The sequence below is a fragment of the Macrobrachium nipponense genome, chromosome 47, assembly GCF_015104395.2.
Source record: "Macrobrachium nipponense isolate FS-2020 chromosome 47, ASM1510439v2, whole genome shotgun sequence".
NCBI classification, from domain to species: domain Eukaryota; kingdom Metazoa; phylum Arthropoda; class Malacostraca; order Decapoda; family Palaemonidae; genus Macrobrachium; species Macrobrachium nipponense.
The window spans coordinates 13,935,941-13,961,451 of NC_087222.1; the positions used below are offsets into that span (position 1 = coordinate 13,935,941).

Here is a 25,511-nt window from a genome sequence, read left to right on the forward strand (position 1 = left end):
GAAGTGACGTGAAGAAGTATGTTTTAAGCTGTCATGAATATCAAATTGCCGGGAAACCGATTCAAGTAATCCCCAGAGTTCCGTTGTGTAATATTCCTTCAGTAGGCGAATCTTTTGAGAATGTATTTATCAATATGGTCGGACCTTTGTCTAGAAGTAAGGGTAGAGAAGATTACATAACTAATCTTGAGTATTATAAAAACAATTTAAGAGATGGTTGGCAACTAGTGAAGGAGAACGGGAGTCAAGGGGGGACTAAATGAAAACATGATCTTAGAGCGAAAGAGACAAATTTCCGTGTAAGAGATAAAGTTTTAGTACTAGTCCAGAAAGAAGGTTCCGGTTTATCTTATAAGTTCGAAGGTCCTTTTTCAGTGTTAGAGGAGAGGGGAAAGGTACATTATGGAATTAATATGGGTAAGAGTAGAGCAAAGTCAATGAATGTAAATTTGCTTCAGAATTATGAAGAACCATGGCCACCGCCAGTGTTCGAGAGAAATTAGTTTTGAGATAACGCAAGAGGTGTTTTAGTATTGCAAAGTTTTAAGCAGAGTTCAGAAAACGGAAAAAGTAAGAGGAAAGGATAATGTGATAGCTAATAGCCTCTCTAGAGTTTTCAGAATGAGTAGCCTAATGAGCGTTTTCTATTTTGGCAAGAGTGGTTGGAGAAGTATTAAAGCTTTATGCAGAATTGTTCCCCAGCTGTTTAATCCTTGTTTCTCTTTAGAAAAAAATAAAATCAGTTAATTTAATTTTTTTCTCTTTTTGGGGGGACGTGTCATGGTAATTGCTTCATAGCAAAGAAAGATGAAGGAAAGGAAAACGCATCTTTGAGAAGTTCTAGAATCGGCAATTCTTCGTCGAGAAACTTCTAAATCGTTCCGGTAATCTCGGGTCTGTGACATTCGCCGTAGGCCCCGCCCTCCAGAAGGCTGTATAAATATGACGGACGAAGTAGGAGAGAAGCAGATCATCAGTTAGTCACAGAGTAAGAGATCATCAGTAAGAGCCACAGATCAGATTATCAGTGAGAGATTAGTAGCAGAGATCGTCAGAGAGAGATAAGAGAAGAAGGAACCAATGAAGGATCAAAGAGCAAAAGGCGCTCGAAAGTTTAATCGGAGAAGAAACGTCCTGCAAGAGGTTTAGAAAAGTTCCTGCCCTTCGAGTATCTAGAATAGACATTATTTTCTGCAATACGGAGTCAAGAAGACGTCTGCAATTGCAGTTCTCCCTTTGTGAAGCCATTGCTTCGAGTCGCAAAACTGGCCAGAAAGTATTTGAATCACCTCACTTCTTCCCCAGTTCACGCATTGTAAGATTTTGCCTTTTTTATGTAAATAGGAGATACCATTCTTCATTTATCTTTGTTAGTAAGCTTGTAAATAAACCTTTGTTGTGTTAGTGTCTCTTTCTATATTCGTATCCCCAGTTACAACTGTTGGTGTTGAATTCTTTCTGTTTATCATAATATCGAACTTGAAGCGGACCTCTCTTGGTTCGTAACTGGGGAAGCTGCAAGCTCAGATGTGAAAGCCGCGGAGGAGTACGTTGAACGATTGGCTGCCCTTATTGCTGTGAGAGGTTACATTCCCTAACAAGTCTTCAACTGTGATGAAACGGGTCTTTTTTGAAAAAGATGTCATGGAGGACATTCATCACGGCTGAAGAGAAGAAAATGACGGGGCATAAATCCATGAAGGATAGATTGACTCTAGCCTTATGTGCTAATACCAGCTGTGACTGCAACATGAAGCCACTGTTGGTGAATCATCCGAGAACACACAAGCTTTCAAGAGTCACAAGATCTTGAGAGAAAAACTTCAAGTGATGTGGTGAGCAAATGCAAAGGCATGGGTTACCAGGCATTTTTTTTCACAGAATGAGTAAATCTGGCCTTTGGTCCGACAGTTAAGAAATATTTGCTGGAAAAAAACCTGCCATTGAAATGTCTTCTTATCCTAGATGCCCATGGCCACCCTCCAAGTCTTGAAGATGACATTCTTGATGAATTTGGTTTCATTAAGGTCCTCTGTCTTCCCCCAAACACAAGTCCACTGCTCCAGCCCATGGACCAACAGGTCATTTCTAATTTCAAGAAGTTGTGCACAAGGCATTTGTTCAAGAAATGCTTTGATGTCACAGATAATACCAACCTTACCCTTCGTGAATTTTGGAAGGACCATTTCAACATTGTAAATCGTTTGAAAATTATTGATGAAGCATGGCAGGGTGTAACTCGAAGAACCTTAAATTCAGTATGGAAAAAATTGTGGCCTGAGACCGCTGTGTTGGAAGAGATTGTCTCTAGGAAAGTCCACGGAGCTGGAGCTAGATGAGGCAGATGTGAACGACCTTGTCGAGGAGCATCAAGAAGAACTCACGACTGAGGAGTTGATCGAACTACAGATGATGAAACATTCGGAGGTGTTGCAAGAGATCAGGTCAAACTGGAGGAAGTTATTTCTTTTATTTCTTCAAGGGAGATTAAGGGAGTGTTGGCTAAGTGGCAGGATGTTTCTGACTTCATTGAAAAGAAACACCCTGATAAATTGTCTACTGGTCATGCTTCAGCTCTTTTTAATGACACTTGCCTTACTCATTTCTGCAACATTTTGAAAGGGAGGCAGAAACAAGCTCCTTAGATAGGTTTTTGCTTAAAAGGCCTGCAGCAAGTGATAGTGAAAGTGAGGCAAAATAGAGGAGTTTCACATCTGGCGAAAATTGAAGTTTCACTTCACATTCAGGCAAAAGTTGATTTTATGGTATCAAATTAAAGCTTGGGATCTGAGCAACATTTTTTGTCTGAGTGGACAACACACAAACCTCTCAGGGGTATGTTTAAGCACATGGATCCATGGAGGGGATTAGACGACTGATATGAACATTGTAAAAGTTCACGGCCTTTGCACCTGTAGTGCAAAATAAACATTTTAGAAACCAACAGTAAAAAATTTTTCTTTTATTAACAATATATACAATAATTATCCCAAAATATCACTATCCTGAAATATCTGTATAAGCTACATACAGTAGTGCCTCAGGTTACGAAATTAATCTGTTCCGAAGCGGCCTTCATAACCTGATTTTTTCGTTCCTAGCCCTACAGAAACACCACAGTAAATTTTATAATAAAGCTAAAAGGACCAATAGACAATGAAATACAACAATTTGGACCATTCAATACCTAACATAACTATGACTGTACCTAAATAAAGTGTATTAGTGTACAGAGTACAAGAAATACTGTATGTACATGTACGTACGCATGTAGTAAAATGTGGAACCTTACCTTTCGAGTGAGGCGATGTCCGAAAGTGACGGCAGAGGAAGAGGACAAATGGCAGAAAACATGAACACTTAACTTTACGAAACACATAAAAAAATGGCAGAAAACATTAACACTAAACTTTACGAAACACATTAACAAATGGCAGAAAACATTAACACTTCTTGATTATCTCCATCTTCGTTCTCCATAGAAAGCATCCTCTCCTTTCCATGAACTTCAGCAACATTCTTGGGACCCATGGCTAATAACGTAAGTAATTAAGTTCACACACAACACAATAAAGTAACTTACAGTACAATGAAAGCGTAATCACTAACACGAGCGTACATTAACAAACAAAATATATGTGAACGAACGAATTCCAGTGTTTACGATAACGCTGCCACAAAAATGTTCAAGGAACCCCTTTACATAGAGGCATGATGGGACAGATGCTGAACAATAGGAGAGCAGGATCTTACGGCGGTGACTAGCATCAGGAACCAATGGGAGAGCGGGAGGATGGTGGCGAGTCTACTGAGTTGGCGGTGCGCTAGTTTTAAAATTGTTCTCAGCAGCCCGGGAGAATCTCGGACTTTACCCTTTCGCAACCTGAATTATTTTCGTACACAGAAGCAAAAAAATCTTCGTCTTTGCTTTCGTAACCTGAATTTTTCGTACGTAGGGACTTTTGTATGTAGAGGTTTCACTGTACTTATGTATATAGTACATTTATGTCAACTGAAGATAAATGGATCAGTTATAACAGACCTACCTTAAGAAAGTGACATTTAAGTAAATGGCACCTGTGGGTTTTATCTCATTTCTTCTCATATGTTTATGCCTACGTCTGAAAACCGCAACCATTCTTTAATATCGTGGCTATGTATTTTGCATAAATTGTTAATTCATAAATGTGTAGGTTTGTGAAACGTTCTAGACTCTAATAACACAACACTCACAGCACCAATGAAGAGAAACAAGTTGCTGCTTTTCTATGATGTTTTCTGAAAACTCAAAAGAAAACTGCACTGAAGAGCAAAGTACAACATATTAAGTCTAGGAGGAAAAAGGGAGGAGGAGGTAGAAGATGAGACCGACGAGGATGAAGACGATGACCCTTTCATGTGGAAATTGATTCTCTAGGAGATGACACAAGGACTGCACAAAGACCGTAACATGGGAAAGGAGGGCATTATGCTACGGCAAAGAACCGACCGGATCAAGGGCAGAGAGTTCATCTGGCTGACCCGGACAGGCCGAGCCAAGTTGAGTGAGCTGAGCAGATCACACCACATAATTATGAGTGGTAATTGTCAGCAGAGAACTATCACCTCCCCCCAATAGACTATTCTCCTTTGAGGCCAAAACCCCAAGAAGAAGAATAAAGGGCTTCTGAGCCTGCTGTCCTACGTGTTCAGACCCTAAGGTCCTGGCACATGAATGGGACTTGATCCTGCACCAAGAAGGTATTGGCATGCAGTTTCATGCTCTGCATAAGCCCAAACCAGATTGAAGAGCAAACTCCTGTACTGGTAGAGGGATGTAATAGCAAGCACTCGGCGAGGGCCAGAATTCATATGAATTAACATGCTTGGCAAAATTCCTGACTCTCCCAAGGACAATTATCATGAAAACTTATCTCACCTGAGAGCTCGGATATCGCAAGAAACCAAGCAAGCAGCAAGTGCTAGCATTTCCAAGGGAACTAGGCATTTGGAGAGGCTCCAAAGTCTTGTAAAACAATAATCGGGTGAGTTTTGTCTCACCCGATTGCTCGGAAACAGATGAAACCAAGCACTCAATGAGCACATGAAAATTCCCAAGAAATCAAGCGCTCGCCAAGACTCCCGACTCTTGTGATAACAATCATCGATAATGCCTGACTCACCAGAGTGTTTGGAAATCACCGAAAACAAAACACCTAGCGAGCACCAAAAATTCTAAGGAATTCAAGCAATCAGCGAGACTCTCGTATCTCGTCAGACGATCATCAGGAGAGATGCTTCTTTGACTTCCATAGAAGTCGAGGAGGAACAGGCATAGAACCAGTCTTATATGCGAGAATTTAAGACTGGATCAAGAGTGTGATTTAACAGAATATGGACTTGAGGCTCCCAAAATGCGAGACCCATAGGAGACTGCAAATTGGAATCCTCCCAAAGGACAGAAAGAGCCAGGGAGTACATTGTCTCCAGGTGTTTGAATCCTCAGAATCAGAACACCAGGTGGGAGATTACCAAGAACTGATGAGCACTCCTTTGTGTTGGCAGAAAGGGATGAGACACACGAATGTTTCGTTCCTTCTCTCATCTGTAATTGAACTGGGAAGGTCCATCAACAGTTCTGAATGCTCGCGTGTCAATAGAAGCCCGTCCCTTCTCTTGTCTATGTCTGAACTGAAGGTTGGGAAGAGCCAATGAAAGATCCCATTACGCTTCCTCGGGAGGAGGCAGCCCCTTAGAAATCCTGCAGGAGGTCTCCTTATGGGAGGAGAAGCATCATTCCTCTTCTTGGCCAGAAGAGGCCTCCTTGAGCTTCAGAAAAGGAAGGGAAAGTCAATGGAGAAGATGTTCTTCTCCTACAGGATGAAGAACAGACATCATCAGAAGTAGTAGAGTCAATAATCACAGGGCAGCTGGCATAGATGCTGTCCAATGATAAAACTTCAGGAAAACAGCAGCATTTTAATATGATTCACAGCAGGGGAACCATACACACACTCGAGAGCCAGTGCCAGAGCATGCTATCATGTCACAGGTACAATCTAAAACAAAGAGATAGCCACCCATCTACTGCTGTGATTTACTATCGCTCACTGTCAGCCTACGGAAAACAGAAAACATGATTAATAAAGAATGATATTCCTCTCGTACCAAAGGGCACTGCCCTCCGAAACGAGAGGAAATCCCCAATCACCAACACCATACACCACTCCCTCTTCCTCACCTGACAAGTGAGCGAAGAGGGCAAGAAGGAAGAATACCAGGAGAGAAAAACTTCTGAGGTTTCCCCCGGTAAATTCTCCTGGAGCGTAAGCATGAATCCCAAATTCAATACTAAATATATACTGCTTTCCCTTACTAATAAAGGGTGAAAAAAAGTGTAAGGGTGTTTATATGCCCTTACTGCTGATCCCTATATACATGAAGGGGACAGGCAGCTTGCAAGGCTATCACAAAAAGTGGGTCTGCACATTAATAGTATTAATATCAAACACAGTACATTGAAAATATATAAAAACAATAAAAGAAAGATACCACTGGGAAAATTGATTAATGGCAGTTGAGCAAGATCTCACGAAAACACGTCTTCATCTGAAGACGGCCGAAAACAAAATTGGAATGTTTACATCTGGGCAGGCAGGTCTCCCCGCCTACCAGACGGTAGTTACTGCCTAACCATCTTCTTCAAGAATTTAACCAGCCATGTGCCAGCTTCACTGTAAGTAATTCCTATTGTAAAGAACATCAAGTTTGTATATTGTGTAGGAACAAATGTCAGTCAGTGCATTATGAATAACTAACAGACTGGGTTTTGAACAATGCATTTGTGTCATCAAGTGGCTAAAGGTTCTATATAGCTTACATTAAATACTACATATAATTCATGGACATTCTCTCTTACTGCAGTGACTTCACTTTTATATTACTTACCTAGAATATGTTACTGAGGAAATTTACAGGATACTGAAGAAAAACTGTTCCGCAGCAGATTATCAGTGATCATCCGTACCAACAGTACTGGTTATCTGTGACAAAGAGATGTGATATCCATTAGCACATAAAAGTTTTCTATACACAATACAGTACCAATGAGATTGTACACTAAGCACTTAAAGCTTCAATGCAAATGTAAGACTAATGCAGTGGAAAACGTATGAAAAAATGTAATTCGTCCCATTCCTGTCTGTGTGTGCAATTTCACATTAATATGAACTGAAAATATGTCATTTCAAAATATTCTACTTTCACTTAAACATTTCAAAATGAAAATGTATTGCAGAACTACTCTAAAGCTTTATTTGCAATGGTTTACATATAGTAGACCACATAAAAAATACAATAATTCTGCAATGTGATGTACATAAATCTATGGAGAGATATAATACCACTCTAGGTTTAGTTCCAATGAACTAAAAGACCAAAACTTGTTTATTTACAACACTTATCATTTAGTTGTTTAACCAGACCATTTGTTCCAAATATCTGACCCTCTTTGGGCTGGGTAAGAAAACAACTTGTTGAGCAGCTACCACACGTCCAAGGAAAAAAGGTTCCCAGGATTTGTGGGCAATACCCGAATGTAGATGGCCAAAAATGTGGTCCAATGAGACCACATTTCTGTAACCAGACCGACAGATTCCTCCAGAATGCGAGGGATGGATTAAGCCACCAGTTTTATATCACATGAGGAGCATAGAGGTGACATTGTTGCCAGCTGCAGAGAACCTCCTCCCGATTGTCTCACAAAACCAGTAGAAAGATGTGTCCTTAGACACTTCTTCCTTGTGCGAGTCAATAGTACTAGTGAAAAGTCATCGTGATATTGAAGAAGATCCATGCAAATCATGTATCTTCTTCACCAATGCTGTTGCAGGACGAGATGCCGTCTTGGGAGACAGGAACTCTAAACGAGTCTAATGCTAACAAGAGACTTGAGGTCCCTGTAATAGCAAAACAGAGAGAAGTTTCTCATCAGCAGTTGAATATCGACTGAGGAGAGACATTAATACTTTCAGGTGAAAGGCTAGGGCGAATGTAGACCTAAGTTTTTCAGAAGTGAATAGGGGAGAAGCAACTCTGGCAGCTCTGACCAAAGAAAAAGACCCACCAACGACACCAACCAGCGAAGATGGCTCCAATCCCAGGGATGTTATTGAGAACTGAAAGAATTATCCAGCTATTTCTGTTCCTGCTCTATGGAGGAGTTATGGAGTTCCATTTGACAACGTCTGTGAGAGAGAGAGAGAGAGAGAGAGAGAGAGAGGAGTAATTGGTGGTTGGATGGTTAACGACTGTATTGGCTGTTGGTGAGTTCTGGGTTGTCTGCTGTTAGAGATCAGAGTTCTGTGTTTTGAGTGAGTGTTTTTAGTCAGTCTTTGGTGGAGCTGGTGACAGTTAGTAGTGTCGGGAGCAGTATATTGAAGGCACTGGAAGTCAGATGAGTTGTGTGTGTTATTGATTTGTTTGATTGACTTGTTGTTAGTTTGGTGTTGTTTGCTTTGGAGTTGTTGTGCCTGCATTGTTGGATTTGTCGTGCTTTTGAGTTCCTGAGTGTTGTAAGTGATTGTTGTGGTTGAGGGGTTGTTGTTGTTGTTGTGCTGTGTTTGTGGTTTCTTGGTGTGGTTGTGAGTTGTTGATGGTTGTTGTTGCTGGGGGGCTGTTGTGATTCCTTGATGTTGTTATTGGGTGTGTGTGTGTTGCCTTTTTGTGTTGTTGGTTTTTTTGTGTTGTGGTGATTATTTGTGCAGTGGTCTTGGGTTGCGGTTGTGTGTAGGTCGAGTTCAATTGTCCTGCTGTATTCTGAAGTGTAAAGAGGAAAGTGTGATTGAGGTGAGTTTGGCAGCTGGATTGATTAGGTTTATGTGGGGGGGGGGGGATTTACCCACTTGTTTTTTAAAGCTTGTGATCCCACCACAGCTCAACGAGAAAGCCTATGCTTGCAAGGGAAACTGGATAGTCTTTAGTCGTGAAGACACAGGTTGGGTCAGGGAAGAACTCCTCTCAGTACCTAGGAAGCAGAGCTACAGGTTGGGTAAAAGGCAATGTCTTCCATCATTCAATTTTAATTTGGGGTGAACAGTGTCTATTGAACACCTTGCAAATTAGAAAAATATGGAGAGAAGACGAAAACTGGCAAGTTTTTTCCCAAAAAGTCATCCTGAGTCATTGTAGTGGTCCATGGGTCAGGTGCAATGGAGCAGAAGACCCACAGACTTCTGTTGTACCAGGCAGTGAACAGAAAGATGACGGGGAGTCTTCCAAGACAGATCTCTGTCTGATGATTTTGCAAGAAAGTGTGCAAAGCATGAGACAGGAACCCTAAATGAGAGTCAAATACTACCCAAAGACCTGGGAGTTCCCTCTGATGGTAAGACAGAGAGAAGTTTCTCATCAGTACTTAAATCTCGATGGAGGAGAAACAATACTATGACGAGCAATCTCTCAGTGAAGATTGAGGAAAGAAGCACTCTACCCTATCACTCGAATCCAGAGACTGAGTTGCTGCCAATACATTTTATCCAGAAATGTGTTTGGCTGATAGAGCTAACAAATGCACTACAGTTACACTCGAACACCTGCATGTTAGCTGAAACAGGAGAGAAATGAGACTCCTCTTATTTGGTGATAAATGCCACTACATACTGTGGTGGCGTTGCTCAACAACACCACTTGGTGCCTCAAAACCAAATCCTGAAACTCTTGGGAGGCCCCCCAAAGGCTACCTTGAATCTCAGGATATTATATGAAGGTACTTATCATCTGGTAGCACATCTTGAAAACAACAGTCCTACAGGTATGAGCCTATCATTCTTGGTCAGTGCATCTGAAAATAGAAGCATGTCACAAGGAGAATATGCAGGCCAAAAGGTCCTGTTGATCGAGCACCAGCCTAATTCCTTCCACATCATTTGAGAGAGGAAAAAGGATTAAGGACTGGAAGCAGACCTCCTTCATTCTACAATGAAGAGAGTGAAGGCAAAGGTGTCCCAAGGGGAGTCTTCTATGGCGATAACAGGAACACCGAAGACGACTAACTCTTAGCCGAACTGAATATTTCCAAAATGAGAACATGGGAGAGGATGCGGCACAGAAGTTCGATGGAAGATGGTCGAAACCCAGAAGATAGCAGGTGCTTCTCTTGAAGGAAGGATACCTACTACCTGGTCTCAGCTATGTTGTATTATGAAGTTCAGACTATACAGACAACCCTCCTTCCAAGCACCAGCAGTAGCACACCTGTTACGAGAGAAGAAGGCTTGGTATTTTAATGATTGTCCTACAAAGCATGAGACTTCTTAGGGATCAAGGAGGAGCTGGTCCGATCCTAAGGCCGGGCCAAGCAAATACAGATACCTGAGGGCTTGGCCATTGCCCAGAGGACAAGGCAGATGCCCTGGCACATTCCTTGCCATTTGTAAGGGTTGAGCAGGACTTTGGGACTTACAAAACTAGAGATCTGAATTAGGACAATGTCCCTTTTCTTAGCACCAGAATTGCCCACAGGTTGCTGGCTAGTGCTGGGTGGGGAAGAAACACCCCCACCCCAACCCCACCCGGTCTCCAGAAGGTGGAGTCCTCTCTAGGAATGATTGACTCTGAGAAGACAAAGGCGGCTTCAAGGAATGAAGGATCACAGATATCATAAGAGATATCATAGGAGACTGCCTGGAGGGAAACCATAGCAGTATCATCCAGGCTCACTGTCTTATGTTGCAAGAGAAGATACCCTTCATCGCAAAGAGAAACAGCCTGAGAACTGAGTCTGGGCAAAGCAGAGACAGGGCAATCTGCAGTCAGCACAGGACCTCTCCAAGGTAAAAAAGAATCGCTCCTGTCGGGGCAGCAGAGGGGAATAGAGCTTGACTGGGCGTCTCAAAACTGAATGAACTCCTTGTTCTGAGGATAGGTATTCATCTAGTCGAGAACACCCTCACAAACAAGGAATACAGTAACCCTAAGATAACCTTGTCTCTCCTGAAAGAGAAAGGGCCTCGAGCAGTGAGGATTATTCACAGGGGAAGCTACAGTCCTATCCCCCAAGATCAATGTGCACAAAGATCTCTGGTGATTAAAAATCGAGGATATTCGTATCCCAAAGAAAACACTCCCGATCATCTCTCCTTGAAAGGAGATTCAACAGGACCCAAGAAAACTTTCCTTGACTACTTGAGTGTACGACAAGACAATCTGAGAATTAAAACGCCAAGTCGCTGCCTCAAGCACCTTGGCGACAGAGACATTCTTCATAAAAGCTACTGATGTAGCAACTGCTCTAATACTGTGTGCTCTCAGCGCTGGTCTTCACAGGCAGCTGAGCCGCCAGTTTTAACAATAAGATCTCTGAGGAAAAAGGATACACTATTCTTTGACATAGGTCCCTTGACATTTCGGGGTGAAACAAACAGATGACGGGGACGACCCTGAATGTCCTTCGTGCGATGTAAATAGCATGAGAACACCCTAACAGGGCAAAGAACTAATTCCTCATTCAAATTACTGTCAAAGTCGACCAGCGACTTCAGAGCGAAAAGACCTGGGAATGGGATTATCAGACGATTCAGTCTTTGCGACAAATTCGGGAAGGTATGACAAAATCATGTCTTGTCCAGATCTGGCAACCAGAAAATAGTGCTTGCAATTCATGCACCCTCTTGGCTGTTGCCAGCAAGACAAGGAAAAATGTCTTAGAAGAGAGGTCCCTAAAATCGGCCATATTCAGAGGTGGAGGGAACCTTAAGGCTTGAAGGACTTTATTAATGTCCCATGTTGGAGGAGAACACTGCGGACTAGGTTGAGATGGGAAAAAGATAGAATTGAGTCTCTAATGACATAAGAAGAGATTTCAGGGATCCTTGCCTTAAAAACATACGAATGCATCGACCTATAACCCTCAGTGCACGAAGGTGACAGGCCCCTGTCATGATATAAATGAATTAAAATCTCCACTATATTTGGTAAGGAAGTTCTTGAAATTTAATGCCCTTGAGACCTACACCAATGTCTGAAAACCGACCATTCACCCTGATAATTTACTCTAGATGATTGCCGTCTGGCAAGAGCCAACTGTCGAGCCACTCTGGAGGAGAACCCTTCGTGCTTGGAGAATCTCTTGACAGTCTCCAGGCATGAAGATGAAGCATGTGGAGCCTCTGATGGAACCGATGTAAATGAGGTTGTCTGAGAAGATCTGGTCTCTCTGTCCGACGAATGGGAGGCTCCACCAGCGCTTCCAGTAGGTCGGGAAACCACTCCTTCTGTGGCCAGATGGGGGCGATCAAGGTGAGATCCTGATGCTTGGTTGCCCTCACTTTGTTGAGGACTGCCCTCACCAGAGTGAACAGAGGAAATGCATATGCTTGAAGGCCCTCCCAGTCCTGCAAAAGAGCATCTGCCCTGGCACTCTGAGGAGTCTGGTAAGGGGGGAAGAAGATCTGGCACTGAAAATTCAGTGAGGTGTCTAACAGATCGACTGTGACAGGCCACTTCTTTCTGAGGCTGTCGAAGACTTCCTGGCATAGTGTCCATTCCGACCCTTGAACTTCGTTCGGTCTCGACAATGCATCTGTTAAGACAATGTGATGGTCCAGGATAAACTGAGGAACCAACGTAATCCTCCTGTCTTCTGCCCAACACAGGATTGATCGGGCTTCTTGAGTGAGAAGGTCTGAGTGTGTGCCACCATGGTTTCTTAAGTACGAGACTGCTGTGGTGTTGTCGACGAAGATCACTACAACCGACTCCAAAAGATGAGCCAGAAATGAAAGGAGGCCTATGTACACTGCCCTTAGTGCCCTCCAATTTATTGACATGATCCTCTCTTCCTCTGACAGCTTCAGAGCCCAAGTGCGCGCCCCAACCTTGATCCAAGGCATTTGATCAAAACATTAGGTCCAGCAGAACTGAAAGAAGAAATGTCCCTGACTTGAGGCAGTGAACTTGCATCCACCAACAGAGATTCTTCCGACATTGTGGAGAGGAGGTGACTATCGTGTCCTCGGACATGAAATCCCATCACCGGCGAAATGACGACTGAAGGGACCTCATTCTGAGACTACCTCCAGGAACCAGTTGGATGAGGGATGACAAATGGTATAGGAGGGTCCTCCAAAGAGAAACTGGCTGCATTACGGAGGACAGAAATTCTTCGGCCAGACTTAGAAGCCTGTCTATCCGTTTCTGAGAGGGAGAAGCCCTCAAAATCTGGGAATTCAAAACAATCCCCAGATAAGTCATGATCTGGCAAGGGATTAGATTGGACTTGTCGAAGTTGACACGAATGCCCAACTCAATAAAAAGAGACAGAACTATCTCCCTCGACCGGAGACATTTCTCTAGAGGGTCGGCCTGGACTAGCAAATCATCCAGATACCGAAGCATCCTTACATTTAACCAGTAGGCTGGGAGGACAGCAGGCGATTGCCAACACACGGTGGTGATCGAGCAGCAGGTCTGGACAAGCGGTCTCATTTGCAGAGAAGCACTGGACTGAGGACGATAGTGTCGGTCTCGTGCGTCAGGGGAGCTGCTACAAGCCTCCTACCCTGCCTACCAGCAGAACCAGTAGGCTGGGAGGACTGCAGGCAATCACCAACCCACAGTGGCGATCGAGCTGCAGGTCTGGAGCAGCAGTCTCCTTGCGGAGCAGCGCTGGACTGAGGATGGTAGCATCAATCTTAGGCGTCAGGGGGCCTGCTACCAGTCGTGCGAGCCGTCCGGTCCCGGTAGGAGCGACGGTCGGGTGACTGGTAGTGACCACTAATCCAGTGAGAGTGAGCACCGTTCTCTCGACGCGCCATGGTACCAGTGGTGACCGGGGGGACCTCTTCCCAGCCTCACCACGTGAACAGTCTGGTGGGAATGTCACGTCAACCCTGGGTACCGGATGATCGCTGTGCGAGCGATCGCCGGTCTGGCGAGAGTCACCTGAGCGACTCTTACCATCCTCCCGCTCCGTGCCTGGGTCCTGACGGTGAGCATACTCAGCAGTCTGGACCTTGGCTGCACGGTCACCCGTAGGTGACCGTACACTCGGTGACACTCGTGAGCGAGCAGCAGAGATGGTTCCCGGTCTGGAGGTGGAACCTCTTGAGCCGGGAGGAGGTACCAGCAGTGGCTGGTACCTCCACGGTCCCTGTCTTCTTCCCTGAGGAAGGAGAGACGGGCCCCGTTCCCGGAGGAACGGGAGGACCAGCGGAAGACCCACCTGTCTCACCGGAGCATGACAGACCCTTAGAAGTCCCTGTGCGAGGCCACCTTCTTCATCCTCGGTTGGGGGGCCTTGGAAGTCAGAGGGGAAGAGGCGGCAGAAGACGATGACGAAGACGATGACGACACCTTCCTCATCTTCTTCACCAACTTCCTCAGGAAGGTTCTCCCATCCAGCAAGAGGCTGTGGCAGCTGCCGAAGCAGCAGGCCCCACGACGACCTGGGAAAGAGGACCTGACAGAGCAGCAGTGGAGAGAACACTTCCTCGAGGAGGGTTACGAAACTCTCGCGCAGGCAGACGAAGCGTCTGCCACCACCAAGACTGTTCGGTAGCGCGAACGAGACCGTCATCTGGGTGGGGCTGAGCGTGCACCTGACAGGAGACAGCCGATACCGTCCTCCGACTCATCCAAGTCGTCGTCGAGGTAGAAACCTCTCAAGAGGGCTGGATGGGCAGCCTCCACTGGTCTCTGCGTGCATGGACCAGCGGGAACGTCACGTCAACCCTGGGTACCCGACGATAGCTGCATGAGCGATCGCCTGTCTGCCGTGAGTCACCTGAGCGACTCTTACCATCCTTCCTCTCCGTGGCTGGGTCCTGACAGTGAGAGTACTCAGCAGTCTGGACCTTGGTTGCACGGTCACCCGTAGGTGACCGTACACTTAGAAATGCTCACGAGCGAGCGACCGAGACGGTTCCTGGTCTGGAGGTGGAACCTCTGGAGCCGGGAGAGGAGGTACCAGTGGTGGCTGGTACCTCCATGGTCCGGGTCTTCTTCTTCCCTGAGGAAGGAGAGACGGGCCCCATTCCCAGAGGAATGGGAGGACCAGTGGAAGACCCACCTGTCTCACCGGAGTGAGACAGACCCTTAGAAGTCCTGTGACGAGACTTTTTAGGGGGGGACGCCACCTTCTCTTCTACGGCAAAGAGCCTTAGAAGTCGAAGGGGTGGAGACATGAACATATGATGATCTCGATGAGGAGGATGAGGACACTTGACGAGCTCTCTTCTTCTTCGATACCTCCAAAATCTGCCAGACTTCTACCACAGGAATAGATAAACATCACAGGGCAGCAGTGAAAGCTTCCTCCAGTGACATAACTCCAGGGTAGTAGTGGTAAATGAATATGATTACCAGCAGGGGATCAGTACACACTCTTGAGGATCGGTATCACAACATGCTACGAGTCACAGGTACAAGCAATGCGAAGAGCTATCCAATACTGCTGTAAACACAATCACCACTAAAATAAAGAAAATTATTAAAGTGATAAGGATACTCCTCTCGCATCCAAGAACACTGCCCTCTGAAGTGAGAGGAGATCCCCCAAACACCAACACTTTACTTATATGAGACATTACCATAAAAAATTACCATAAAAACAAAACAAGGACAAACCTCTGAAGTTACCCTCGGTAATTCCCAAGCATAAGCGTAATTTTCGGATGAATACATGTCTCATTACAGGATCTAAAGGCTATCACAAAAAGTGGGTTTGTATATTAATTCAATTTAATATTAATATCAAACACTGTATATACATATTTATTTAAAAAACAAAAATAAACCAGAAAGATCCCACTGGGTAAAAATGATCAACGACCAGTCAGCAAGAGCTCCAAACACACGTCTTCATTGGAAGGCGGCCAAAAGCAAAGTGGTGTGTTTACATCTAGGCAGGCTAGCCTACCCGGCTGCCACACGGTAGTTACTGCCTAACCACCTTGTTCAAGAATTTAACAGCCATAATTCCAGCTACGCTGAAAGTAATTCCTTATGTAAAGGACCGAGGGTTTGTATATCGTGCAGGAACAAACCTGGCTCCATAACTGTACTAGCAAGAACATCAAACTTTTTCTTGAATCTAGATTCGAGGCTGGCAATAGCGCAGGGAGAAACTACACAGGAAGCTGGTAATGGAGTTAAAGGAGTAGAAGGAGGACTCAAGATTTGAAACATGGCTTGAGGAGGAGGAGAAGGAGAGATAGGACAAACTGGATCTGCGGACAATGCAGAAGAGGCTACGCTCTTAGAGCTGCTGCCTTCCTCGTCCTATCCTTTACTAGTTTATGAGAATGTGCTAGAAAACCCTTCCACTGATTGTCACTACAATCTTTACATTTGTCACTAGCCGATTCATGGGTACACTCAGACCCAATACCTCTACATTTAATGCACTTTGAGTGTGGATCGTAAATAGGCTTAACCTTGCACCCTCCGGCACAAAACCTAACACCTGACGGGCTAGAATCTGACATGACGGCCTGAATGCCACAACTAAATGCAGTTAAGCTAACTAAAATGAAAGCAAACAACTGGCAAAAACGCGAAGTTGAGTGCTTCACCAAAATACGACAGTCAAAAACCATCCAGTGATTGAGAAAATGTCTGCACCACCACTGAAGTTAACCAGAAACCGGCAGAGAATGAACTGACTACACCTGGTCTGTTGTACCTGTTCCTCCCTTGACTGGTGGGAGATGACATCACCTACATCAGTGATGGCGGCACTACTACGAAAGTTTGAATCTTTTGTCTGCCATGTAGCGAAGCTACAGCTGTATAATTGTTCGGTATGTATGCAATAAAATTCACAGATTTCATTAGCTATTTTCTTCCTATTTCATAATAATATGAGATTTGCATAATTATTTTTAATTGGCATGAAAACAACAGCAAAATGTCTTCTCTCATGACCAGTATTTTTTAAATCACTTTTTTCTCCACTATTATTTGCAGTCCCCGACTTCATCCATGTTCCTGATGGACGATAATTTATAGTCAATAGCAGTGTGAACATTTTTTTTCATCAGCTTCTGCTGCAACTGCGTCTTAAATTTAACAGTACTATGTTCCCTTGCCAATAATTTCTTGATATCAAATAAAGGTATATATAATTTAAAAATATTTGCTCTACTTAATCAACGTCATTTGTAACAAATCTACAGTAATTTTTTTACTATAAAATAATAGTTGAAATGCAAGCAATACATTGTTATTACCAGATTTGGTCGGATGTTGTAGCAAAGCAACTGGGAATGGGGCCCGTCTCTTCCTTCCTCAGGGAAGAAGAAGACCCGGACCATGGAGGTACCAGCCACCACTGGTACCTCCTCTCCCGGCTCCAGAGGTTCCACCTCCAGACCAGGAACCGTCTCGGTCGCTCGCTCGTGAGCATTTCTAAGTGTACGGTCACCTACGGGTGACCGTGCAACCAAGGTCCAGACTGCTGAGTACTCTCACTGTCAGGACCCAGCCACGGAGAGGAAGGATGGTAAGAGTCGCTCAGGTGACTCACGGCAGACAGGCGATCGCTCATGCAGCTATCGTCGGGTACCCAGGGTTGACGTGACGTTCCCGCTGGTCCATGCACGCAGAGACCAGTGGAGGCTGCCCATCCAGCCCTCTTGAGAGGTTTCTACCTCGACGACGACTTGGATGAGTCGGAGGACGGTATCGGCTGTCTCCTGTCAGGTGCACGCTCAGCCCCACCCAGATGACGGTCTCGTTCGCGCTACCGAACAGTCTTGGTGGTGGCAGACGCTTCGTCTGCCTGCGCGAGAGTTTCGTAACCCTCCTCGAGGAAGTGTTCTCTCCACTGCTGCTCTGTCAGGTCCTCTTTCCCAGGTCGTCGTGGGGCCTGCTGCTTCGGCAGCTGCCACAGCCTCTTGCTGGATGGGAGAACCTTCCTGAGGAAGTTGTGAAGAAGATGAGGAAGGTGTGTCGCATCGTCTTCGTCATCGTCTTCTGCCGCCTCTTCCCCTCTGACTTCCAAGGCCCAACCGAGGATGAAGAAGGTGGCCTCGCACAGGGACTTCTAAGGGTCTGTCATGCTCCGGTGAGACAGGTGGGTCTTCCGCTGGTCCTCCCGTTCCTCCGGGAACGGGGCCCGTCTCTCCTTCCTCAGGGAAGAAGACAGGGACCGTGGAGGTACCAGCCACTGCTGGTACCTCCTCCCGGCTCAAGAGGTTCCACCTCCAGACCGGGAACCATCTCTGCTGCTCGCTCACGAGTGTCACCGAGTGTACGGTCACCTACGGGTGACCGTGCAGCCAAGGTCCAGACTGCTGAGTATGTCTCACCGTCAGGACCCAGGCACGGAGCGGGAGGATGGTAAGAGTCGCTCAGTGACCTCGCCAGACCGGCGATCGCTCGCACAGCGATCATCCGGTACAGGGTTGACGTGACATTCCACCAGACTGTTCACGTGGTGAGGCTGGGAAGAGGTCCCCCCGGTCACCACTGGTACCATGGCGCGTCGAGAGAACGGTGCTCACTCTCACTGGATTAGTGGTCATACCAGTCACAGACCGTCGCTCCTACCGGGACCGGACGGCTCGCACGACTGGTAGCAGGCCCCCTGACGCCTAAGATTGATGCTACCATCCTCAGTCCAGCGCTGCTCCGCAAGGAGACTGCTGCTCCAGACCTGCAGCTCGATCGCCACTGTGGGTTGGTGATTGCCTGCAGTCCTCCCAGCCTACTGGTTCTGCTGGTAGGCAGGGTAGGAGGCTTGTAGCAGCTCCCCTGACGCACGAGACCGACACTATCGTCCTCAGTCCAGTGCTTCTCTGCAAATGAGACCGCTTGTCCAGACCTGCTGCTCGATCACCACCGTGTGTTGGCAATCGCCTGCTGTCCTCCCAGCCTACTGGTTAAATGTAAGGATGCTTCGGTATCTGGATGATTTGCTAGTCCAGGCCGACCCTCTAGAGAAATGTCTCCGGTCGAGGGGAGATAGTTCTGTCTCTTTTTATTGAGTTGGGCATTCGTGTCTAACTTCGACAAGTCCAATCTAATCCCTTGCCCAGATCATTACTTATCTGGGGGATTGTTTTGAATTCCCAGATTTTGAGGGCTTCTCCCTCTCAGAAACGGATAGACAGGCTTCTAAGTCTGGCCGAAGAATTTCTGTCCTCCGTAATGCAGCCAGTTTCTCTTTGGAGGACCCTCCTATACCATTTGTCATCCCTCATCCAACTGGTTCCTGGAGGTAGTCTCAGAATGAGGTCCCTTCAGTCGTCATTTCGCCGGTGATGGGATTTCATGTCCGAGGACACGATAGTCACCTCCTCTCCACAATGTCGGAAGAATCTCTGTTGGTGGATGCAAGTTCACTGCCTCAAGTCAGGGACATTTCTTCTTTCAGTTCTGCTGGACCTAATGTTTTGATCAAATGCCTTGGATCAAGGTTGGGGCGCGCACTTGGGCTCTGAAGCTGTCAGAGGAAGAGAGGATCATGTCAATAAATTGGAGGGCACTAAGGGCAGTGTACATAGGCCTTCTTTCATTTCTTGCTCATCTTTTGGAGTCGGTTGTAGTGATCTTCGTCGACAACACCACAGCAGTCTCGTACTTAAGAAACCATGGTGGCACACACTCAGACCTTCTCACTCAAGAAGCCCGATCAATCCTGTGTTGGGCAGAAGACAGGAGGATACGTTGGTTCCTCAGTTATCCTGGACCATCACATTGTCTTAACAGATGCATTGTCGAGACCGAACGAAGTTCAAGGGTCGGAATGGACACTATGCCAGGAAGTCTTCGACAGCCACAGAAAGAAGTGGCCTGTCACAGTCGATCTGTTAGACACCTCACTGAATTTTCAGTGCCAGATCTTCTTCCCCCCTTACCGGGGGGGGGGGAGACTCCCTCAGAGTGCCAGGGCAGATGCTCTTTTGCAGGACTGGGAGGGCCTTCAAGCATATGCATTTCCTCTGTTCACTCTGGTGAGGGCAGTCCTCAACAAAGTGAGGGCAACCAAGCATCAGGATCTCACCTTGATCGCCCCCTTCTGGCCACAGAAGGAGTGGTTTCCCGACCTACTGTAAAAGGAGTAGTGAGACTTTCTTATTATCCATGTTATTATAAATCTTATCTGATATTTTTAAGAGCCGTTTCAGTTGATAATTTTGGTCTGAATCCGTGTTGACTTTGTGAGATTAGACCATTTGTCTCTAGAAAAATGATATTGTTAGAATACAATAAAGTTTTGTACATACTTACCCGGCAGATATATACTTAGCTTATGTCTCTGACGTCCGACAGAAATTCGAATTTCGCGGCACACGCTGCAGGTAGGTCAGGTGATCTACCCCCCTGCCGCTGGGTGGCAGGAATAGGAACCGTTCCCGTTCTAGAACCAGATTTTCTCTTCCACCTGTCTCCTGAGGGGAGGCTGGGTGGGCCATTCATCGTATATATCTGCCGGGTAAGTATGTACAAAACTTTATTGTATTCTAACAATATCATTTTTGTACATGCAACTTCCCCGGCAGATATATACTTAGCTGATTGACACCCTTGGTGGTGGGTAAGAGACAACTATTTACTGAATAGACAGGTAAACAACATACGTTGTAGGTAATAAATAAATAAAACCTTGGTTCCTACTTGTTCAGGCGGAAGATTCCATAGCTAATGCCTAGGAATCTGCTTCGCCTCAAGAGCCTCAGCGAGGATGTGACCTATGGCTAAGAGTTCTTGTGGGTCTGTGGATGGGGTCTTATCCATTTACGACAGGAGCCTCTTACATGACAATATGCTATGCCTAGTGGCATAATTAAGGAGCACAACACCGATCCCGATCACCTGATCCTAACACGAGGGTTAGTGCTTAAGTTGAAAAGAGTTATCCCCAAACTCCTTTCAAACAACCCAAAGAAAAAACACGACGTTAACTAAAATTTAACTCACTAGTTAAGGATCAGTATCGGCTCCCTATCCCAGCAATGTATCCGCAGACACGTATCAACCAAGAGAGAAGGATCTCTCGTAGGTTATCTTGACATCCTTCGGATAATGGGAAGTCAACACAGAGTTGCATCTCCCGTATGTGACAGCTAATATGTCCTTATGACATATTGTTAAGGAAAGAACAAGAATACAGAAAAGCTCGCATTTCATGCGCTTTTAATTCTCAGCTGTTTGAAGGAATCATCAATGCACTTGTCAAGTGCTTAGGAGATCACATTGTCTCAAAGAAGGCCAGGGCATTCTTGATATAGATCTCTTCTGGTGAAGCCTGGAGCCTGGCTAGCGCCTCGCACCTGGCTGGAGCCTTGCGCCTGAATGGCGCCTAGAGCCTGGCTGGAGCCGCGCCTGGCTGCTCGCGCCTGGCTGGCGCCTGATTGGCTCCTCCCTCCGGCTAGCGCCTCGCGCCTGCTGGAGCTTGCGTCTGGCTGGCGCCTTGCGCCTGGAGCTTGGCAGAAGACTTCATGATTACTGTCTATGAGTCTGCATGCCTCAAGAGTTTCAGCGAGGTAGGGACCTATTTTTGACTGACAAACCCTTCTGGATCATGTCAATGGGGGCTAGCCCGCTTACACGACAGAGCCTTCTCGGATCGTGCCAATGGGGGCTGACCCACTTACATGGCAGAGCCTTACCTGTATCATATCAATGGGGACTAGCCCTCTTACATGACAGAGCTTTAGGTTTCTCTTTACTGGAAGGAGCCTTGCGCCTGGATGGATCCTCAATCCTGACTGGAGCCTAGCCTTGAAGGAGCCTGGCACCTGGATGGCGCCTGGCTGGCTTCTAGAGCCTGGCTGGCTCCTAGAGCCTGGCTGGCTCCTAGGAGCCTGGCTGGCTCCTAGAGCCTGGCTGCGCCTCGCGCCTGGCTTGGCTCCTCCACACTTGCTGGAGCTTCGAGCTTGGAAGAGTCTCTAGGCTGTCTGGCGATGTCCCACTCGGAGACACTTATATCTGTCCGATTTGTTCGCATCTGGCGCATTTGACGCCAGGTTGGAGGCCCGCTCCTTCTCAGTATCCGGCCATGACAGAGTTCCTTGGAAACTGTCCGCCTCTGGCGTTTTTCGCCTGTATTGGCATTTGGCGCTTGGCTGGCGCTACATTGTCCGAGAGTCCTGAACAACCACATAGTTTATCAGGAGACTGGGAGAAGGGTGGAAGAAATTCTTCCCCTTTGAGCTTTTGGCCCCTGGCAAGGGGAGGTGATTTTAGTCAGCTACACCCAGTAGACGACAGGATATCTAACAATACGAGAGAGAAGAGTCTTCCGAGGAGGATCCTTCGTGAACACTTCTTTTGCTAACGAGATCTCTTCTTACATGTTGATGAGGTTCCTCGTTGCAGAATCTTCCCTATCCTTGCCCGAAGGAAGGAAGGAGTCTGGAAGTCGAAGGAGACTCTGAGCTGAAATTGGGCGGAACCCTTATTTCTAGCTCTTATTGTTTCTTCTGAATACCTTCTGGGAAGCATTTTGAGCCCTCATCGCACCCCGAAGACTCTGTAGGCAAACGTTTAAACCATCTCTTCTTCTGTAGATGAAATGTAAGTACCCTGCCTGGGCAACTAAACTTTCTATCTGAAAGCGTTGCGTCAGGAATAGAGGGATTTAGTTCTTTTGCCAGACATACTATGTGGCAAGAACCCATTGCCGAGTCTCCATTGAATCTGATGCGAGATTCCAATGCACAAAAAATTCACTTGTTCTTCTTGGTCGTTTAGGGCATAAGAGAAACAAAGAATTCCTTCATAAACTTCCTCAAAGAAGTTTGATGAGGAGCAGTTCCATTTGTCGGAACACGGAATCTGTGGCCACAAAAAAAAATTCCATTCGAAGTACATGATATCCTACTCTTGTCGTATTGCGGTATCGTATAGATCCCGAAGATCTTAATCCTCTGTTATCTCTAATTCCCCTTGTAGAGACAGAGTATAGCCTTTTACTGCGTTCTTTGATAGCAGATATATACATAGGTGATTCTTCCCTCTGAAAGTGAAGAAAAAAGCCTCGCTATGTGGTTCACAGAGGTATCCGGCAAAGAGGACAGTTTCCTCATTCCATCTAGCACGATCTGCAGCAATTCTATGTCTTAGCCATGACTATTGTCATTTACCTTGAAAAATCCTCTCATTCATGTCCACTTCTGGTCAGTCTGCACGTGGAAAGACTCAGAGTGGAGAGGTTTTTCAGGTCTATTTATAATAGATTCTGATAGAATATCCAGATACTCTTGGAAAAGCCTTACGAAACATGCTGTGAGAAGAACGTGACTTCTGTGAATCCAACCTCTCTAAGGCCAAAATGAGGCATTCATCCTCTCTTCCTTTGACGCCCATTTTTATCTTAATATCTGTTAAGAATTTATAACTAGGGGAAAAAAGACTAAAGTTTATTCCCCTTCTTTAAATTAAAGATGTCGTATATTGCTACCTCTCTTGGTTCGAAGAAAGGAAGCAGTCTATAGGAAGCCTGTCGTCTTCTACCTTGCGAAGAGATCTATGAAGACTTTCCGCAGGTTCTCAAAACTCTTTTCAATAAATGTTAGACATACGTTAACAGTTATTATCTTCGATCGAGAAGGTTCTCATGGACATGCAAAATCTTGCATCGAACCTTTAAGGATCGTTACGTCCGTGTCTGTTCCCAAATAGGTCTCTTTTGTTAACGCGAACAGGGGGCGAAAAAAGAGATTCTCGATGCTCTTTGAGATATGAGAGAGTCGTGGAATTGGCCTAAGTGATTAAAAAAAAAATTTCATCATTCCTTGTAAGCGACCCCTTTCCGATTAAATGGGTAACGAAATCAGGAACGAATCTTGCCGTTACCGAGCCTCCGAGAGGCTACTGGTTTGTTTGTTTGTTTGTATGGTGTTTTTAACGTGACTTCCGAACCACGTCGAGAGTGAACTTCTATCACCAGAAATCCACATCTCTCACTCCCTCAATGGAATAACCGAGAATCGAACCCGCGACCACCGAGGTTGAGAAGCAAACACCAAACCAACCACTACTGGACTCTTAGGTAATAACTCGCTAAAACGAGAAAATATCTTGGATGGTACTTCTGGCGCATTGCGCCAGGCTGGCGCTTCTGGCGCAATTTGCGCCAGGCTGCGCTTCTGACGCTTTGCGCCAGGCTGGCGCTTCCTTCTAGTTCTTTTAAGGTTTATGTGCCAGAACATCTGTGCCCTTATGGTACCCGACATCCTTCACGTGTTAATTCCGTTCTTAGTAGGAAAAAATTTTATATACGTAGTATAGTCCATTCAGGGAACATCTTCTGCCCAACTAAGAGAATGTTTCCCATCCGACTCACATCTTCTCTTGAGCAATATCCGATTCTAAAAAGGTTGTGTGCGTTTCTCGAAAGGATGAGAGAATTATATTATTTCGTGCTCTGCCGTATTAGACTCCTTTATAATACTGTCACATTGTGGTAACAGCATTAATCTAGGAAACCTTTGTAAGGATACTAGGAATTCTGTAGTTAACCTCGGTATGCGCATAAGACTTGACCATACCGTAGTCTTAAAGTGAATTCTCTTCTACTACATTCATCTTCTCACTAAGCATGTACTCTAATAAGCCATGCTTTCGTAAGCATGAGAGCATCATATAATATAGAGTTCCGCTGCGTTAGAATCCTTTAATAATGTTACCTACGGTAAACAGCATTGAAAGGTTGTAATATCTTTGCTTATTGAAAGCTTCTTAGCAAAGGCAGACAATATTTTATTTATGTTGCTTAACTATCCCCTCAATCCGAGGCTAAAACCGCGATTGTAGGGGAGAGACACGTAGTTATTCCATTCCCGCAGGAGAGAGACATGTAACCAACCACTCATGACCAACACCTACATGTTACTGCGTTGGTCTCTAAGGCGCGATAGCAGTCTCCGTTAGCCGTCTGGCCTTACTCTTCCAGAGTTGCCGGCTACTCCATTAAATAAAGGAATCTTATAAAATTATTATCGAACTTCAGGAAGTTCTTATTAATCCATATTTAAGCGAAACAAGACTTTGATAAATCTAGAAGCTAAGTAGGTGTTGTCTTAACAATCCCTTTAAGCGTAGTCCTTCCTAGGAAATTCTGGAAGGATACTGATAATTGAGTTGCTCTACAAAGAAGTAAACTACGGTATGTGTGATTTGCCGTATCGTATTCATCATACAGCAGATACTCTACTACCTTCTTTCCCTGCCGAGGCAGATAAAGGAAAAAATTTTTGAAAAATTTTTTACTGTCTTCGTTCTTTGCGTTAATAGGAATGATAGAAAGAGTATATATATCTCCTTAAGGAAGGAAGTTAATACATAACTCTTTTAAATCTTCGTGATTTCCTCATAAATCGCGGAAGAGACAGAATTCCTGTTCATATCTAGGGTTTACGGAAGGAAGTAGATATTTCCTTTCCGCCATCATACCCAAAGTCGATGAGATTCTTATAAGAAAAACTCCCAAAGCGCTTGCCTCTTCATAACGAGGGAAGAGCATGAATGAAGGAGTGTGTCAGCATTACTCAAAGAGGAGCCTCGCGACTGACCTCTCTCTCTTA

General features: G+C 45.5%; 1 protein-coding gene across 1 annotated transcript in view; it reads right to left on the reverse strand.

The window, feature by feature from the left end:
* The window catches only part of LOC135204721 (zinc finger protein OZF-like), a 459,750-nt gene that overhangs the window by 54,181 nt on the left and 380,058 nt on the right, over nucleotides 1-25,511 (reverse strand). The window contains exon 2 of the mRNA XM_064234875.1: nucleotides 6,928-7,022. The gene's annotated coding sequence lies outside the window, so the exon portion shown is untranslated. The remainder of the gene's footprint in view (nucleotides 1-6,927; nucleotides 7,023-25,511) is intronic.